At 43.8% G+C, this 20,963-nt stretch overlaps 1 long non-coding RNA gene across 1 annotated transcript in view; it reads right to left on the bottom strand.

Annotated features, from left to right (window-relative positions):
- Positions 1-5,413: 5,413 nt before the first annotated feature.
- Positions 5,414-20,963, bottom strand: part of LOC120397834 — a 28,709-nt gene continuing 13,159 nt past the window's right edge. Inside the window, exons 2-3 of the long non-coding RNA XR_005594030.1 lie at positions 6,312-6,396; positions 5,414-5,827 (exon numbers count right to left, since the gene is read on the bottom strand). This is a non-coding gene — a long non-coding RNA (uncharacterized LOC120397834). The remainder of the gene's footprint in view (positions 5,828-6,311; positions 6,397-20,963) is intronic.

The raw sequence follows: 20,963 nt of genomic DNA, 5'->3' as shown, positions 1-20,963 counted from the left end.
GGGGGGTTGGATGGGGTGGGGGGATCCAGAGGTCAGGGGACACGCCGGGTGTGTGGATGGGGCAGGAGTCTGGGGGGAGACAGATAGGAGGTGGGGGCTGGGCCACAACCCCCTCCCCCAACCGGCCCTCCACACAATTTACAAAACCCGATGTGGCCCTCAGGCCAAAAAGTTTGCTCACCCCTGGCATAGCAGCTCTCCTTCCACTGGGGTCTCCTGCTGGAGGCTGCTCCACCTCTGCGGAGGCCTGCTTCTTACTTGTGAGTTGGCCCTCTGGCCAGATCATTTCCAAGTCTCTACCCTTCCAGAGTAGTCTGTTAACAAAAAAACCCCAAGGAAAATTAGAACAAACTGAGTTAGTAAGAGAGGGGAATGCCTCCCTCTCAGGGGGTCTCAGGGTCTGGTCTAGGGTGACCAGACATCCCGATAAAATCAGGACAATATTTAGTTGTTTGCCCTGTGTCCCGACCGATGTACGGTCAGGACACCATTTGTCCCGATATTTTGGCTTGGGACTGGAGGAGTACACTGGTGAGCGCTCACCTGGGGTCCCAACGGTGCTGATTTGGGGCAGCTCCCAGGAAACGGCGGGCAGCAGGACCCAGCAGCCCCTAGGCACAGGGGCGGCTGGGGGTGGTCTCTGCATGCTGCACCTTTCACAAGCACTGGCTCCATCATGGCCATTGGGAGCTGCAGGCGCGGACAGGGGGCAGACCCTCCACCCCCCACCCCCAGCTGCCCCTGACCCTGAGGCACTATGTGCTACTCACGCCCTCAGGTAAGTCCCACTCCCACAGCTTCCAGCCAATGGCAGCTGGAGCCAGTGCTTGTGGCAGGCGCAGCATGTGGAGTGGAGATCCCGCTGGCCAATGCTGACCCTAGGAGCCAGAGGAACCTACCAGGTGCTTCCCAGTTGGTGGGAACCGTCCCCCAGGTAAGCGGTGGGGCTGCAGCTGGGACCCTGCGCCCACGGCGGGGCTGCAGGCAGGAGCCAGGGCTGTGTGCTTGTGGTGGGGGCTGGGGCCATGCACCCCCAACCTGCGGCGGGGCTGCTCCCGGAGCCGGGGCCATGTGCCCCCAACCTGCAGCTTCCTCAGGCTGGGTATCCTCCTTCCCCCGTGGCTCTAGTGGGGTGGGGGCTGTGAGCCTGTGGCTGCCCACCCCCAATGTGTCTCAATATTTTATTCTTGTCATCCGGTCACCCTAGTCTGATCCTCTCTTTCCTGAGGGAGCGGCCCTCAGGCGGTGGTTGTCGGGGAAGCTCCTGACATCAGTTAGCCCTTTCCTCAGGAGCTGAGGGTTGCACGTCTGTTCTCTTCCCTGGTCTGCCAACAAGCCACCTGCCCTGCTCCACTTTTAAGCTCCTCCTCCAGCCTTTTAATGCTTGCAGGTGGCTGAGACCAGAGCAGCTTCTTAACCCCTGGTTGTCCAGTGTGGGATAGATTATATACCCCATCACAGTCCCCAAATCAGTCATATTACTTTCTAGAGTGATTACGTCCATTGTGATTCACTTTCCACCTGCAATGCTGCACCATCCTTTAACCTACTACAAGCGAACTATATGTAATCTTATTTTGTATGCTGAAATATAAATGCCATCCTTCTAATCTTTCATTAATGGGGAGTGAAAATAAACTTCTTTAGCTTCACTTGTAATTGAACCCATCAGCGATCACAGAGACTTCCTCTCAGATTTCCCTGCTCCAATTCAGAACAGAATGAGCATATCATTGCAACACTGGGGGCCAGATTCTGTCAGCCTTGCTTAGGTTGAGCCATGCCTTTCTCCATGTGTAGTCCCATGGGAGAAAATGTGACTACTTGTGGGTATGGAAGAGTGGCAGAGTCTGGGCTACATCAATAAGCAAGAAGAGGGTGTGCATTAATAGCGGTTGGTGCATTCCCTCTCATGCCTTCAGCCACCCAAGACATGCACCAATAATAAGCATCTGTGTAACTTATTGCTACTAGCGCAGAGCTCTTTGGTTTTAAAACAATTTCAGACCATGTATCCTTCCACTATGAAGTGTAGTTCATATAGAAGTATGAGATAAAATAGCAAGAGAAAGGGTATAACAATCCTCTCACTACAATTCTCATTATATTAATTGTAAAATTGATATAATTCATTTTTCTCCTTTTAGTTTCTCTGGATTAGTGGGACCTCTTCCCCCTCTTTCTATATCTCCATGAACCTGGCTGCCTTTTCAGTTGTGCTTTGTGGCCCAATAGCCCATTTTTCAACTAACACTTCCTATTGGAAACATACAGCATTGAAAATATGAATTATTCCCAATTTAAGCAAGTATATAACCTTACTCACATGAGTAGCCCCATTGAAGTCAATGCACTCTGGCTATTCTGGATTGATGTAATAGCCTATCAAGGACTGCTAAAAGCAAGGGCACATTACAACAGCCCTGTGGCTGCTCTGAATTATACCAAGAACTGAGCAGACCCCTAACACTGCCTAGAATTAAAGAACAAAGCTAACCCAGGAATGAAGCACTACTGAATCTGGTCCCAGGGATGAAGTGGTTTCATAACACGGTTTTTGTTAAGAACTCCATGTCAAGAGCTGCACAGAAGTAATTTGCAGTACACAACGACAAGCTTTATTGATCTACTGAAAGCAGGAACTATGCTACTTATTCTTCAGTGCCATCTACTGGCATCTTACCTGTTAACTATTTACATTTATATAGGCATATCATTTATAGAGCACATCTGAAATAGTTTTTATTCTGTGTGTGGTTCTGTCTATGCATGCAAGACCAAACTTATAACATGATCAGGGCAATATTGTGTAATAGAATAATGGGCCTTGACATGCCACTACTGGTACAGATGGACCCAACATTAAAAATCTGAATTGAGAGCCTTAAGCCAATCTGGGTTTCTAAATTAATTTTTTTAATACAACTTGGATGCTTCTGCTGGGAACTGGTGGTTTTCCTTCAGAAGAGTTGATGTTGTATCTCCTCTGGGTATACTTCAAAGAGAAACCAGCACTTCTCCTCCTAGCACAAGGTGAGAAGGGGCTTGGACTAGAGGTGAAAGTAAGCCGGTCCGGTCCGGCGTACCAGCAAGAGCCAGTGCGCCGTGCTGGACCGCACGGGCTTCCACGGCTGGGATTGAAAGGACTCTGGGCTGCCCGCGGCTGCGGGCAGCCCAGAGCCCTTTGAATCCCGGCCGTGTCTGAGATTTAAAGGGCTCAAAGCTCCCTGCGGCTGCGGGCAGCCCAGAGCCCTTTGAATCCCGGCCGCGTCTGAGATTGGCTCACTCATTTCCCTCTCTTTTTCCTTTTAATTAGGAAGGCACCAGCAAAAGGAAGTCTTGCTCCAGCCATCAGTGTAGTTCTTCTGAAGATACTATATCTGGGTTCAATCGCACTCTTTCCTTACTACTCTCCATGTTGTGACCAACTTTTAGTTAACTCTGGGAGCGTTATTCCATACACAAACCAACAGAGCTGTTGTGCAAATTCTGGGATGGTTATTTATGTATTGTAGGGGGGGTTTATGAACAAGTATCCTAGAGAACAGCAGGTCAGCATAACTTACCCTAGTGTACCAGCAAATCCACTCAACCACAATTAGTTTATCCAATTAACACTAGCACTCTTACCTAGAGTTTCATTATATAAAGGGAATTTTGCCTTTGTGGAATTACTCTGAAATAAAGATCCTACTGATATATAAATAGTGAAACAGGTTTACTCATTATCCCTTACATCCCCGCACAATAATCTAGATATTTTATTTTCTCTTATTCCTTCTGGATTCTATTTACTTTTTAATAAGTGATTTTAAAACTTTTTAATGCCTGAACACCTGTTGCAGCTTTTAGTTCCATTCTTCTTCTCCAGAAGCTTTGGGTAAATTGGTGCTACACTAAAATGTAGCAGGGATAAGAGATAAATATGAATCAGTAAATGTAGCAAAACCCAAACAAATATTTCCTTATGAAAATAGGTCAGGTGGAACAGTTAGACTCTGCTCCAAGTCAAAATCTTTACAGCATAACGAATTTTTCCTGTCCTGTGATTCAGCTGGGCTGAAGTGACTGCTTCCCTTACCTGGGGTACTGTCTGTACCTTGGAAGTACCTAGAACTATAGAGGTTCAGGAAGAGAGATCACTTGTATCATCTCCTGGAGATGCTTTAGCAAGGTTAGCCTAAGTCATACTTGAACTAGGCTGAGGTTGACCCTCCAGCAGGGCTGGCTTCAGCTTTTCTGCCACCCCAAGTAGCAAAAAACAAACAAACAAACAAAAAAACAGACAAGCGGCGGCACTTCGCGGCAGCTCAAAGAGGAAGAGAGGGAATGAGGGACCCGCCGCCGAATTCCCACCGAAGACCTGAACATGCCGCCCCGATACTGGATGGAGTGTCGCCCCTTTGAATTGGGCACCCCAAGCACCAGCTTCCTACACTGGTGCCTGGAGCCGGCCCTGCCCTCCAGTTCTGGATCAGTCTGTAGGATTGCAAAACGATAGCTTTATGCCAGGTCTACACCAGAAACCTTTGCCAATATAGTAATGTCACTGAGGGGTATGAGTTTTTTTTACAATAGTTATGCACTGGCAAAAGTCATAGCATAGATGCAGTTACACCAGCTTATTCCTCTCAGGGAACTGGAATAAAGGCACACCTGCCGAAGCCCTCTTTTGCTGGCTTGTGTCCCTTTCTAGCGTACACAAGCCTTAGTCTATTCTCTAGGGCTTCTGATTAAAATCTTGGCTCTGCTTGACTACAGTATTGTTTTTTGTCAGAAGTCATTTCAGACATTAAAGCCTCCTTCATTGTGGTGCAACAGCCACCATCTTGGCTGAGGCACCAGGGCCCTTCAGACTAAAAGCATGGGCAGCTAGAGCCTGAGCTAAAGAGCCAGTGCTCTCCAGCTGGGGCGGTAACCAACTCACCTCCTCTATGGATTGGCACAAAGGGAAATAGGTAACCGTGGGTTACACCAGCTGAAAACAATTTTCTCCTCCCCCCATTGGTACTGTATCCCCTTCTAGCCCCAGAGATGCATGTCTCTTGACACAGGAGAGCTACCCAAAAGACCTGATTGCTCCATGACCAGCTACTTACCCTTTAGAAATTACAGTATGTCTCTTGCCTTCCCCCCCCCATATCCCCTAACCATTCCTGGAAGCACTAGCTCCCTTCATGGGCTATTTAACCTTTCTGGAAATGCTGACTCTCTAAAGCAGTGTGACAGGTGAAAGGAAGCCAGTGAGAGAGGGTGTTTACTAACAGATAGCTCTCACTAGCAAGGAAACCTACTGATCAGAAGTGTTGTCTGCCACTCTACATCCCATGACTACCTCGGGATATTAATATACTAAAAAGGAAAAATAATAGTAAGTGATCATGTAGTTTACTTAACATAACACTAGGTGGAGCAGTGGGCAAATGTCTTTATTTTTTCATTATTCATAATGGACCATTGCAGTTTTTAGATAGCAGGGCTGGGACCTGAGACACAAAACTGAACTCCAGCTCAGACCTTTCTCAAAGCTCAGGGGTCTCTTGGTCTCTTACATGCTAACACCACACTTTAAATCCTAGTCTAGACTAGGCACAAAAGAGCAACTCTAATATGAGCGCCTAGCACACCATCAGTTGTGGCCCATGATGTAGGCAGTCAGACCTAGTGATGAGGGCAGTGGGGGTCATGCCTAGTGGTCGGAGCAGGAGTCAAGAGCCAGAGTTCAGAGCCATAGTCAAGGCAAACATCAGAGCTGGTGTCACAGTCAGACATGAAGCCAAGAGTCGGAGCTGGAGTCAGAGTTGGCAGTGCGGATAGAAGCAGCGATCTGGAAGAAAGCAGGAACAAGGGAGGAAGCCAGAACCCAGGAATCAGATGAGAAGGCAGGATCCAATACAACAGCCAGGAAGAGATTCACCAGGTTGCTCAGACAACTTCCCATGATTCCTTCTGGCTTAAATAGCTATTCTGAGCTCATTGGAGAAGCCAGATGTCTCCACCAATCAGGCATTTTATGGGTGGTGCCTATGACAAGCTGGGGTCCCTCAGCCTACACTCCTCACTGGTACCAGTAAGCTGCAAGGTAGTGGCTGCAGACTGAGGACTGCCTGGAGACTTGTGGACCTGGGTCTGAGGTCCATGAGCCCTCAATTGCACTTTGTGTTAAAAAAACAAATGTGGTGTATAGACACAGAGATAAAGGAATAAAGTTAACAAAATCCAAGTTGTGGACTTGACCAACACATCAGCAGCCACCGAGTGATGCACAGCACCATGGGCCCAAAAGTAATTTGTGGAGAATTATACCTTACCTTTATATCCAGTCGTTCACGTTGGTGCTCAATGCACTTACAGAAAATATCCAGAGAGTGGCTTTTTGCAGATGATGCAGTGCTTCTGCAGGAGAGCAAAGAGGAAGTGGATGAAGGTTTAGGGAGATGGATGTGTGTACTTGAAAGAAACGGCATGAAAATCAGCAGAAGTAACACAGAGTATACGGGCTGATACCACCTTGCAGGAAGACAGTGAGACTGGGGACAACAAATCCAGTAGGCCAGCCATTACCAAAGGTAGAGAAGATCAAGTACATAGGTTTGATAGTACAGGAAATTGGTGAACTCAGCAACGTACTTAGCAGGACAGGAAAGGCATGGACTAAATGGAGAGAAGCGAGTGGAGTGACCCATGTTAGGAGAACGCCTATCAAACTGAAAAGTAAGATCTACAAGACAGTAATTAGGCCTGCACTTTTATCTGAATCCAAATGCTAAGCACTGAGAAAGAGGCAGGAGCAGATCTTGAATGCAGTGGAAATGAAAATGTTAAGCTGGATGGTTGGAGTTACAAGGATGGACCATACTTGGAATGAATGATGTCAAGTGTGAAGTTGGTACCAATTATAGAAAAGCTGAGGAAATCCATGCTTAGGTAGTTTGGGCATATGAAAAGAAGATCAGACAAATATATAGGAAACAGACTATTAAATTTAGAAGTTGTGACAAAGTCCCTCCTCTACCTTGGTGGGTCCTGCGCTTCTTGGCGGATTTGCTCACCTCAGTGATCTTCCCCTCTGGTGGAACCCATAGTCTGGATCAACTCCTCCTGTGTTGGATCAGGAGTTGGGAAGTTTGGGGGGAACCCAGGCCCACCCTCTACTCCAGGTTCCAGCCCAGGGCCCTGTGGAATGCAGCTGTCTATAATGCCTCTTATAACAGCTGCATGACAGCTACAATTCCCTGGGCTACTTCCCCATGGCCTCCTCCAAACACCTTCTTTATCCTCACCACAGGTCCTTCCTCCTGGTGTCTGATAATGCTTGATTATATGATAATTCCTCAATCCTCCAGCAGCACACCCTCTCAGCTCCTTGTGCCTCTTGCTCCCAGCTCCTCACACGCACTTCTCTCCTCCTGCTTGACTGGCGTGAGCTCCCCTTTTTATATCAGGTGCCCTGATTAGCCTGCCCTGATTGGCTGCAGGTGCTCCAATCAATGTAGCTCTCTCCGGTGCCTTCTAGAAAGTTCTTAATTGGCCCCAGGTGCCTTAATTACCCTGGAGCAACTGCCATTTTGGTTCCCATGGTCCTAGGGATTTGCTTAGCCTGGGGCTAACATACCTGTTCCTGAGTACTTTCCTGTAGCCATCCGGCCTTGCTCCATCACAAAGTGGAGGGTAAGAGAAGGGTTGGAAGACCCAGAACTACATGGATGGGTGCTATACAAAGGATTTGATTGACAGTGAAGTTTGCGAGAAACTGCTTCAAGACAGACTGGAATAGAGAAGGACTCAAAGTGCCAGCCCCATATAGATGGACTAAGGCTGTAAGAAGAAGATTTATATTCAGCAGTAGCTCAAAAGTCTTACATTCCTCTATAAACATAAATTAAATAATCTTTATGGCACATACACAAGTATTACACCCACTTCACAACGCTGTCTATCCCATCCCATTTTAAAAGAAACACTTTACCTAGCACTTTCTCCAAGTGGCTATTTAGAAGACAAATGCTGCATACTTTGATCCACTTTCTCTACAGTTTTACAAAGCCAGTTAAAAATAGACCTAAGCCAGTGCACTGACCACACACACCAAATTCTGCATCTGCCTAACATGATAAATATTGTTTGTGTGCAGCTATTTTAAATGGGTGATTGCTCTGATTCATGAAAAGACTTTTTTTCCCACTCACTCTTTTTTTTACATTGATAACAATGCGCTAATGATTCTTGAATGACAAAGCTACGCACTAATTTAGCAATGCATTATTTCATTGGATTGATTAGCACATGTGAGAACAGATAATAAGCAATGTAAATCCTACAGGGTAGAGCTGTCATAGTAATCAATATATTCCTCTTATTTGAGTAATTGGTGTAGCAGTAGGAATAGCCTTAGAGCACTTCATCAAGCTCAGATACAGTATATGCTATTACATGGAAGGTTCTCGGAAACCCAGGAGATTGGTAATATAATTGGGTATGACTTGTTGATGGGAATAAATAAATAGTTCTAATAATACACGTAGAAAAGGCTTACATTCTGTCTCAGTCAGAAACTATTAGACGGGTATCATGTAATAACAAAACTGGAGCACAAACCTCCCATGTATCAGCAGGGGGAAAAAAGCAAAACAGGTAGTATAAACACATCACATGCGGGGGAGGGAACAATTGCTGGACAAGCAATTAAGGAAAAAACTTGTATAAAAAGTGATCAGTGCATCCTAAGAAAGGGAAGAAGATCCTGATTGCTTCTCCTTAAACAAGTTTGAACCATCTGAGACGCAACAAAAATGTAAAATCCTTTAGGAAGCTTGTAGATTCATCTTGTAGTATGTAATGTAACAAATTGGCTAATGTTTGCACTACTGAGTGGAATCAAAACTGTTCACTTGTATGTTTGTCATAAGCCCTATGCTGTTACTACAAAAGAGAATGCCCTTTTATGCTCATGTGGTAGGGGTCTGGGTGGAGCAGGAGGATTTGAATTCTGTTAATTTGTTACTGTGCTTTGTTTTGGAACAGCAAAATAGCTGCTTTATTGGTTTGGGGCAGCCAGAATGTCTTGGTGCTGGAGAATGTAGACTGAAGCAGCTCTGTGCATTTAAATCGGTTTGTGTACATTCTGGATTTCATGCTGGCCTGTTTAATATAATTATTGGAGTTTGTTTTCTGATCATTTCAGATTATGGGTTTGTTTGTTTTTTAAAGGGTGGGTGGTTGTGGGGAGGCATCAGTATTGTTATTTTGCCCAACCACCTCTTGGGAACTAACTTTAACATCTGTAAGTTTTTCCTGGTGATTGTGTGGGTTCTAACAGCAAGGGGCCTGAGAGTTGTGATAGATCCCATTTAATCTTTTGAGAAACATCTAAATTCAGTGGGATGGCTTGTTTTCTTTTACCATCTAAGGACTATTAGCAGGCAGGAGCCATTTTCCTCTGTTAGACCTTGAAATGATGCTTCATGCTTTTGTCACATAATTAAAATTAGATTATTGCAACTCCCTGCTGGCTGACCCTAGAGCCTTGTAAACGTTCCAGCTGGCCCACAGGCTCATAGTAGAAGGGAAGCTCTAAGCATATTTTTTCCTCTTTCCTCACTCATCTGTCCTGAAATCACTGCACTCTGCCAACTAAATGTATTTGCTTATTGCTTTCTGAGGGCAAGGAGCACACAGTTAGAGATTTGTATGCTGTGAGCCAAAGTTTGTCCCAGGCTTTCCTTGAAATAGTCTGGATCCAAGAACAGCTTTTAATGCATTTGCTCCTTGTTGGTGAAGTTCACTTCTACTCAAAGGGAGGTGGTTAAAAGGGGGGAAAAGCGCAGGCTGCCTCAGTGTTGAGTTCAACAGGACTACACATGTGGTTCTGCATTAGCAGGACTGGGCTCTTACGTTCATTGACTGGGGATTGAGACTCCCTGGAAAAATGATGCAGCAACTTAATCCCCTTCTATAAACTAGGCTATACTTGCAAACTGATGAGGAAATTTACAGTTTCGATTCCCATCAACAACCCCCCCTCCCTTCCCCCGCAAAAAAAAAAAAAAAAAAGAAAGAAACCCAAACCCAAGCAACAGTGTTTTTTTTTAACTAAACCTGAGTATCCTGAATCCAGTATGCTATTTTGTCTGGCAGAGTTTTTCAGTTTTTGATGTCAAATGTGATCAGTGAACATTAGTCCCAAATTCACTACTGACCCATTCTATAATATAAAGCATTTGGGTATGACCCCACCACCATTAATTGATTCAATTCAAAATCACTTTGATTGTGTGAGATTTACTGGACGTGGCTGTGAAGATCATCAAATAAAAGTTCGCAATAGGTAGGCTGACTTATTGTTAACATGGGAGATAACTAAGCTTTGAAGGATTTAACACCTTACTGGTAAATGTCGGTAAAGGTTGATTTCACCATACACACACAAATCGACCACAAAATATTTCCATCAATAATATATGAAATTTACATATTAGCAAAGTAAGAAAAATGCTGCTTGGGAACTTATTAGAGTTTGATTTAAGGATATTTACTTTTTTTGACATTTGATGTTGACAATTTGTGTTTTAACAGTTATAAAGTTTTAACTGTCATTAAATAATTACTGCCTGACCCACCATTATCTGACACTGCCCTCCATAATTTCCCACAACTGAGAAACCTTAAATAGATACAATTTTTTTAAAAATACTTTAAAATAAACATTGATATTATCCATCAAAATGATAAAAAATAAAATCAAATTCTGCCAAGCTGTGTGATAACTATATTACCATAGAGCAGTGTTTCCTGCTTGTGTAGGGAAAGCCCTGGCGGGCCGGGCCAGATTGTTTACCTGCCCCATCCTCAGGTCCGGCTGATCGCTGCTCCCACTGGCCGCGGTTTGCTGCTCCAGCCAATGGGAGATGCTGGAATCGGCATGGGCCGAGGGACGTACTGGCCGCCGCTTCCAGCGGCTCCCATTGGCCTAGAGCAGTGAACCGCAGCCAGTGGGAACTGTGATCAGCCAAACCTGCAGACACAGCAGGTAAACAAACCGGCCCGGCCCGCCAGGGGCTTTCCCTACACAAGTGGCGTCCCAAGTTTGGGAAACACTGCCCTAGAGGGATGGCAGCGTTTTAAAGCAAAAGAATAATAGTATTGTTTAAACTTGTACATGATCACCAGTCTTTCTGTTCACATGTGCCAAGAAGCACAAACAGAAGGTATGCTCCACAACCACCATCATCTCCTCTGTGCTAACAATGAATTTGTTACAACATATTTTGCAGGCCTGGCTGTCCAGAAGCAGGCAGAACTATGGAGCAGACATTGTAGATACAATACCAGTACAGAAACAGCCTGCTTAGCAATACATCCTAAATTATTAGGAATGGCAATATACAAAAACCTGTAGGAGAACACTTCAACCTCCCTGGCCACACAATCGCAGATCTTAAGGTGGCCATCCTGCAGCAAAAAAACTTTAGGACCAGACTTCAAAGAGAAACTGCTGAGCTCCAGTTCATCTGCAAATTTGACACCATCAGCTCAGGATTAAACAAAGACTGTGAATGGCTTGCCAATTACAGAACCAGTTTCTCCTCCCTTGGTTTTCACACCTCAACTGCTAGAACAGGGCCTCATCCTCCCTGATTGATCTAACCTCGTTATCTCTAGCTTGCTTCTTGCTTGCTTATATATACCTGCCCCTGGAAATTTCCACTAATTGCATCCGAAGAAGTGGGTATTCACCCACGAAAGCTCATGCTGCAAAACGTCTGTTAGTCTATAAGGTGCCACAGGATTCTTTGCTGCTTTTACAGAACCAGACTAACACGGCTACCCCTCTGATACTTGACATCCTAAATTATTGAACACATTAGACATGTTAACAATTTGCACTACGGCATTTAATCCTCTCTCTGTCCAATCATTTTTCTGAGTAGTCGCTTGTCTACTCAGGCACTGATTCCCTATTATATGGTGCCATCATCAGCCATGTTCTTGATTTAAACTCCTGAGGACAGAATTGCTGAGCACCAAGACTCCAGTTAAAGCCACTGGGAGGTGCAGGTCTTTAGCAGCTTTAAAAATCAAGCCCACAGTGCCCATGAAAGCTTTTATTTACTGTACACTTTTACACTCAGTGGGTTTTCTAGGTGCCTATAGTAGTACAATTTGTGTTTGTTGGCAACCACAAGTGATCACAAGCCCTATGTCTTATTTTCCTGTACAGTGAGGCCATTTATTAGCACACAAGTGTTAACAGGTGCGAGAAAACATAACATGCCAATGCAGAGAACACACTTGCTACAGCAGAGGTGGCATTTGCAATGCTCTTCTGGCTTCCTAAGGCAGCCATCTTTTCTTGGCACTCACACCACAGCAGTGCTGGCATACCACCTTTGAACAGGCATATCAGCCTCACAGACACGCATGAGTGTAGCAGTCAAGACATCATGTATCAGCATCTGATGTGTACCCGGAGGGCAGATTTCCCAACCTGAAATGTCAAAGCAGCTGTCTATCTGGAGGTATGCCTCCATGGTGAAGAGAATGTGTTGCCTCTGAGCTCAGACTTGGATTAAAACCAAATGGATATTGAATCCATCAACATTTCAGTGTCCCTCATCTCAGAAACATTCTGGCCTTCTGACCGTCTCGTTCTTCCACCACTCAATCTGATTTCCAGCACAGTGAGCTGAGCACTGATCGGATTGGACATCATGGGTGAAAAATGAGCAGTGTTGCGAGGTGCTGCTCCCACCCAGAGGAGGCAAATGCCTGGAAAGCAGTGGTCAATGTTTTTCTCAAACACAGGGTCTAGAGCCTGATGCTCAAGAATCCTGCTTTAACCTGCCATTGTCTGTGCCAGATTTCCTTCAGATATCAAAATCAAATAGTGACTACTGCCAGGTACTGAGGCAGAGTGGTAGTGGAGAGGGTGCAGGACTGGATCTTAGGAGACCTGGGTTGTATTCCTGGCTCTGCCACAGATCTGCTGGGTGACCTCGGGCAAGTCACTTCACTTCTCTGTGCCTTTATCAGGCAGGAGGGGCTCATCAGCCACAGCAAGCAGTCCAGATAGAAGGAAAACTCTCGTTTCAAACCAAAACAATCAGGTGGGCCAGCCAGTTTGAAAGATTGTGCCAATCACACATACTCTGTGGGTCTGTACCACCGACTCCAGCGAATGGAACAAGGTGAAGACGCAGTGAGCAAGCCAGCCAGGTACTACGCAGGAGGGGAAAGAGGTATTAAAAGATGCTCTTTGCTGCTGCTTCAGAAAGACCTGAAGGAGGCCAATTAATTTCAGCATGTTGAAAACTCAACTGAGGGGCCTGATTTTTGACCATACTTACACCAACTTTATTTTGGAGTAACTTACTGAATTCAATAGCGTCAGTCACTGACATATATCTGAGGAAATTTAGACCCACTAAGTATTTAACACCTACAGCATAAGCAACAATGTGATGCCTCTAAATTATAGAATTGCAGCATGTAAAACATTGAGTTAAACAAAAGGAGGTGGATACTTTATAACTGCACTAAAATGGGCAAGAAGTTAAACCAGTTATCGATGACAAGTAATTTTATGTTAGTGCTTTGGAGTTACTGTGATCAATATTTTCTCATTCAAAATAGCACAGGTGTCTTTTAAATTAGGGCATCTGGACACTGATCAAATCAGAGCCTCATACCCCTGACACAGTAAAATCTGCCCCTACCATGCGTGCTCTAGTTTTCATTCTCCAGGCAAGACAGAGCTATTATCCTTGCATTTTAACTCTGTCCTAATTCAAAATACAACTTCTAGTTCAATTTAAAATAGACATGGCAAGAACACTTGACATGCCCTGCATTCCTGTCAACAAGTGATAATCAAATTTCCTTGCAGGGCTAAGGCCGACCAGAAGACTTTTCTTTAACCCATCCGCTTACTACATTATGCTGAATTTCTGAGACACAGACGACATTTTTTCCTTGTGCTAATGAGGAGAAAAGAGAAATGACATACTTGGAGTGGGGGGAAATCATACTTCTCTGCAATGTTTTAGGGGTAATGTTACTATAATTGAAAGATCAGATAATTTCTCTATTTTATTCAGTTTGTTTATTTTGTACAGTCAGTTTTACTAATTCCCATGTATAACAAGTCACTTTCTCCCATTGTTTCTGCAAATCACAGACCAACAGGGAAGAGCAAAGCAGGAAATGTGATGGTTAAAACACAGCACTGCAGTGAGACTCAGGCAGGTGTAGTAGCTGAAACTACTTTTAATTCATTTTTTGTAATAGACGGTACCAAACTGACAGTATCCCTTTAAGACAGGGGTCGGCAACCTTTCAGAAGTGGTGTGCTGAGTCTTCATTTATTCATTGTAATTTAAGGTTTCGCATGCCAGTAATACATTTTAATGTTTTTAGAAGGTCTCTTTCTATAAGTCTATAATATATAACTAAACGCTTGTTGTATGTAAAGTAAATAAGGTTTTAAAAATGTTTAAGAAGCTTTATTTAAAGTTAAATTAAAATGCAGAGCCCCCCGGACTGGTGGCCAGGACCTGGGCAGTGTGAGTGCCACTGAAAATCAGATTGCGTGCCACCTTTGGCACATGTGCCATAGGTTGCCTTACCCCTGCCTTAAGAAATTGCTTGGGAAGTGACCACCAGGTGCCAAAGTGAGAACTCAGATAGACTCGCTTCTTTTGGAAGGAAGTAGTGCCTCAGAACCTGGACCTAAAGCAGCACTATTTGCCAGGGAAAGGGAGAGAGAAAACGAAGGTGGAGGAGGAAGAGAAGTTATCATTATCCTTCCCATGGTCTCCTTATAGAAATGTTTGTCAGAAACAAACAGGTCTGTGCAATACTTGGTTAAAATTATCAGTGTTTCTCACTCACTTGTGATCCAGACCAAGCAGAGTACTAAACGTATCCAAAATAGCATAGCATCTCCTATTCCTGAAGAGGGGGAAAGGGTACACTGACGTAACAGTTTCCAACAGCTGTCATAACAGTATGCACAGAGTCATTTTGGAACTGATGGACAACTGCCTCTTGCACATAAAGTGCTGGAGGTGTCAGCTTTCCACGACTGCAAGTTTCCAGCTCCTACTCTGGCTACTGTGTTATCAAAGCATAATCTTTCTGTGACTGTCTCAGTCCTCACTTTATGGAATTTACTTGTCCTTTCTGGCTTTGCAAAGGCAGACAAATGTTTATTCCCACATCTCTCATTTATTTTATTTGGCTTATTTCACCCTTTTTCGCATCAACTAATTCAGACACAATGGTCCTCTGCACATAGATGTGTGAACACTGCAAATGCAGGAGGGCACTGGTTTTTTGTATTAAGCAAATTCTCGTGTCATACAAAAGTTCCAAAGTTCTGCTAAAAATGGCATCAAGGACAAAAGTCACTAGTTATCATGGCAACAGGTACACTTAGAGATTTTAAAATACAGGGCTAAATCCTGAAGCCCTTGCTTTCTCTTTACTCAGACCACCTCTCGCAGACTCAGTGCAACCTTGCCTGAGTGAGGGCTGAGTAAAACCTGAGTAAAGACCTCAGGATTAGGCTCCACAGAATTTAAAAGATCATAAGTGCATAATGATCTCCAGGGGCTGGATTGGTCTCGCTCACAGAAAAACACCTCTGGGGAGGAAAATCCTGGGGTTTAGAGTTTTCCCCAGATCATTGTGGCAGGGGAGGGGGGAAGATATGTTGTCCCCACATACCCAGAACTGGGGAAAGGGGTTCCAGGCCCCCAGAACCCAAAGTTCCCCCAAATCAAGTGGCATCTGCCAGAGGCCCAGGTCCACCTGCTCTTTTTCCTCTCCATCTGCTCTGTGAATCCACCTCCTTGGCAGCAAGGTTTCAAGGGAGAGATTCTGCCAGGGCTTCCCCTGCCTCCTACTGCCTGTTGAAAGTGAAAGGGAGCAAAAGTCCCCCAGCACGGAGTTCTTCATGGGAAGCATGATGCAATCTCAGGATGCATTAACTTTTCTGTGGATTTCCAATGAGGAGATAGTGATGGGGAGGCTGAACAATCACCCCCAGCCTGTCCCCTCATATGGATCTCCAGGCCCCGGAGTCTGGCTCTCCATAGGTCTGGGGACATTTTGGAGACTATTGTGACTTCTGTGCTGCGAGGATGAGATCTGCACCTGGAGGGCATAACCTGTTCTTCTATCTCTAGTGATACTGGCTGAGGAGGCATCTTGCCCTTTTTTTGTGCTTAGGACATTCAGTGCAGGGGGATGGGCTAAATGACCTCTCAAGGTCCCGTTCAGCCCTACATTTCTATAGTTCTGTGATTGTACACAAGCCCCTCCAGGAAAGCTGTTTGGAACAAAAACTAAACGTTTTTGAAGATGCCCCCTGGATTCCCTCTTGCAGATGGTGACAGACTTTACCAAAAAAAAAGTCCAATGCAGAAGGTCATCAAAGAGCTTTAAATTCCCTCAAAGGATGCAGGGTCTGGAAAAATGTAGGAAGAGTCAGGACAAAGACAAAGCACTACATGTACTACCATGGAATTACAAAGCAGATTACCACAGAACACTGATCCTAAGCAAACGATGATGTGAGCAGCAGTAACTCACTGCTGGCAAAAGTCTTCACTGCATTGTATCCAAATGTACATGTCCCAGTAGATGTCTAAGTCATCTGCAAATGCTGGAGGCACATAAGCTTCATCTCAACTTGCAGGGAGCTTGGAAAGGTTTGCTGAAAGATTCCCATACCTTCTCCCCCAGTGACAAAGTCTGCCATAGGTATTGCTGCACCTGACCCTATGAGGGCTGACACTTCTAGAGATGCACTGACTTCAGTGAGAGCAGAAGTTACACAGATTGGAATAGGAATTAGAGATGAAAATGACTCATTAGAGACTGTCCTTGCCAAGGCAGCATGGTTTCCTAGACTGTACTTTCTTGTACTTTGCCCAGTCTAATTGTAAATGACTCAGATAATAAAACTCTCATGACTTCCCTTGGGGATATGCACAGCCTACTAGATTTTGCAGCTAGGACATTTTTCCTGACACTTATTAGGGGTGGTATTGGAGAAGCACCTTGAAGCCCTAACCAAGAATCCCCTTGTACCAGGTGCTGTACAATGCAGCCTGTTTCCTAGTAGAAGTTCCAGAAGACTGAAGAATGCTAATGTTGTGTCAATTTTTAAAAGAGTAAGCAGGATGACCCCAGTAATTATAAACCTGTTGGCCTGATATCAAATCTGGACAAGAGAATGGAGCAGCTGATACTGGACTCAATTAATAAAGAATTAAAAGAGGATAATGTAATTAATGCGAATCAGCATGGGTTTTTGGAAAACAGCTCCTGTCAAATTGATTTCATATTTTTTTATGAGATGACAAATCTGGTTGATAAAGGTAATAGTGTAAATGCAATATACTTAGACTTCTGTAAGGCATTTGATTTGATACTGCATGACACTTTGATTAAAAAACTAAAATGATACAAAATTAACAAGGTACACATTAAATGGATTAAAAACTGGCTAGCTGATAGGTCTAAAAATGTAATTGTAAACAGGGAAGAATCATTGAATGGGTGTGTTTCCAGTGGAGTCCTGCCAGAATTGTTTCTTGACCCCGAGCTATTTAACATTTTTATCAATTATCAGAGGGGTAGCTGTGTTAGTCTGGATCTGTAAAAGGAGCAAAGAATCCTGTGGCACCTTATAGACTAACAGACGTTTTGCAGCATGAGCTTTCGTGGGTGCATCCGACGAAGTGGGTATTCACCCACAAAAGCTCATGCTGCAAAATGTCTGTTAGTCTATAAGGTGCCACAGGATTCTTTGCTATTTTTATCAATGACCTGGAAGAAAACATAAAATCATCCCTGATAAAGTTTGTAGATGACATGAAAATTGGGGGAGTGGTAAATAATGAAGAGAACAGAGGTCACTGATACAGAGCTTGACGAACTGGGCACAAGCAAACAATATGCATTTTGGATAGGCTAAATGTAAATGTATACATCTAGGAACAAAAAATGTAGCCCATTCTTTCCTGGCAAGCAGTGACTCTGAAAAGGATTTGGCATCATGGTGGATAATCAGCTGAACATGAGCTCCCAGTATGATTCTGTGGCCAAATGAGCAAACGTGATCATGGGGTGCATAAACAAGGGAATCTCAAGTAGGAGTAGAGAGGTGATTTTACCTCTGTATTTGGCAACTGCTGCTGGAATACTGTGTCCAGTTCTGATGCTCTTAATTCAAGAAGGATGTTGATAAATTGGAAAGGGTTCAAAGAAGAGCCACGAGAATGATTAAAGGATTAGAAAACATGCCTATAGTGATAAGCTAAATTGGTTGAGCTCTTTGAGCCTAACAAAGAGAAGGTTAAGGGGTAACTTGATTACAGTCATTAAGTATCTACATGGGGAACAAATTTAATAATGGGCTCTTCAATCTACCAGAGAAAGGTATAACATGTTCTAACAGCTGGAAGTTGAAGCTAGACAAATTGACTCTGTAAATAAGACGTACATTTTTAATAGTGAGAGTAATTAGCCATTGGAACAATTTACTCATGGTTGTGGTGGATTCTCCATCACTGACCATTTTAAAATCAAGTTTGGAAGTTTTTCTAAAAGATCTGCCCTAGGAATTATTTGAGGGAAGTTCTCTGGCCTGTGTCATATGAGAGGTCAGGCTACATGAGCACAGTGGTCCCTTCTGGCCTTGGAATCTATGAACAAACAAGACAGACAAAGGGCAGGGAACTGAGGCACAGAGAGATAAAGTCCCCAATCCTAAAAACACTTACGCATGATGAGTTTCACTGATTTTGGTGGGCCTCCTCACATGCTTAAGGGTAAGAGTATGTGCACAAGTATTTGGTGGATCAGGGCCTAAGTGAATTGCACATGGGTACACAGTGAGTCTGTAGCAGAGCTGAAAAATGAACCCAGATCTCCCGAGTCCCAGACCAATGCCTCAACCATAAGATCAGCCTTCCTGTTACCTAGTTTTTCCTCTCCTTAACTAAGAACAATAGGATAAAATTATTTCCCCTATGTTATACCTCCTTAAACAATTCCTCTTCCTGCCTGGTGTTTCACATGAATTTCTAAGTTGTGTTAAATTTTGCTTCTATATTTTATTCAAGCCCCTTTTTTACAATGTTAACAAAACCTGAGTAAGATAGTTGAAAATTAAACAAGTTCCCTTCTCTCCAAAAATGTTCCCTTCCCTCCAAAAAGAGGAGCATTCACGAAGATGCCATCAATAAGTAAACACCACCTAGTATAATGTTTCATTTGTTTAGTTTATTGGTGTTGAGAAACCTTGTTGATTTATTTATGCTTGTATCTCATTTCCCTATTCAGTTTCGAAGATGAAGTAGGGGAAAAAATAGCCAGGGAACACTTAATAGGCTAAAGCCTCCAATCTGCTTCCCCATGAAAATAAACAACGAAATCACATTTTAACACAAAGATTTCCTCGTGTTACTAATTCTTCTTGATTCTGTTTAATGTAACCTACCTCCACTATGGAATGTATAATATTCTATGTATGAGAGCTAAGTAGTCTTTAAAACAAACTCCTAGGTATAAGTGCTGAAGGGATCCAATTTACTGTGGTGATTCAGAATTAACCTTACCTTAGACCCACCCTGTGCCATTGACACATTGGACAGTCCAGTTCCTCCACTGATTACAGTTGCTCACTAATTGTGGTACTTCTTCCCAGGTGATGCCACCACATTCAATATCCTCTGTCCCTGTCTCCTGCTAATTCTTCCTTGGCCTTCTTCACTTTCTCTTTCCTCCGTTGGGTACCCCCTTCAGTGCTTGCTTACCATGTCTCCCATTTTTCATACAATGTACATACCCCAACCACTCTGAACCTTTTTTCTTTGAGGATATTTTCTAACATGTCCTGGTCTATCAGCTCTCTTACTCTGACATTTGTTATTTTGTCTCTCCATGAAATGAATAATATCTTCCTCAGCCACCTGTGATGGGCAGCCTCCAATCTCTTTCTGTTAGCCTCTGTCATCGGCCAAGTCTCTGCTCCATACAGTAGCATGCTCAGTACAATAGTGAATTAAACTAAATCAAATTAAGGTCACTCTAATTCTGTCTAAGTGTGTCCACACAGGTATTTAACACAACAAATAATCTACACCAACACATCGTGTTCTACAGCAACATTTTGTAAGGACGTTGTCCTTTGTATACCACACACTAGCTCCATTGTAGCTGATGACAAAACCTATTAACTTAAAAGAGGCCTAGATCTGGCCCATGCGGTACCCTTGTCAGTGTAAATTCAAACAGAGTAATTAAGGAGAGGACATCTACAAAATATAACCTCACTTTTCTAGAACTCCCCTTTTATTTTTGTCTTTTGGTTGTGTAATATGAATTATCTTGCCATTTAAATTGTACTTTAATTTACTCTAGGCCAAACTCTGATGACAAAATTCCAACCGTTTCAATGGCAGCAGGCTCAGAATGCCTACTTTTATTGCTTGTGGAAGAGCATGCGGTTCTGAAGCCATAACACTTTGGGCCATGATCTCATTGGATCTTATAGGCTTAGCAGGGTTGGATTCTTGCCAGCATTTGGATTTGAGATTTCTAGAAAAAGCTACAGTGCTGCAGGAAGCCCTGGTGCATTAGTGCAAGGTGCTCTTTCACCCTGAGTCACTTCTGAAAATATGCTCGAGCACAGTGCTAGAGAGCACGATGTGCTGCTGGAGGGGTCATCTTTCAGATAAAATGTACAACAGAAGTTCTAACCTTTGGGGGGCACGGAAAGATGCCATGTTATTTTATCCCCCAGGGTAAGAGCATTAACTTTGGTGTCCTGGACAAATTTCAACACTGATAATTCTGTCTACCTAAAAAAATCACTATCTTTCAAATGGCGAAGTTAATTCTTCAGCGCCTCTCCTTTAAACAATGGTGTCATATTTGCTTATATAGAAGTG

Source organism: Mauremys reevesii, linkage group 2, assembly GCF_016161935.1.
Source record: "Mauremys reevesii isolate NIE-2019 linkage group 2, ASM1616193v1, whole genome shotgun sequence".
NCBI classification, from domain to species: domain Eukaryota; kingdom Metazoa; phylum Chordata; order Testudines; family Geoemydidae; genus Mauremys; species Mauremys reevesii.
The sequence above is the reverse complement of the archived record's forward strand: the minus strand, read 5'-3'. Positions and strand labels throughout refer to the sequence as shown.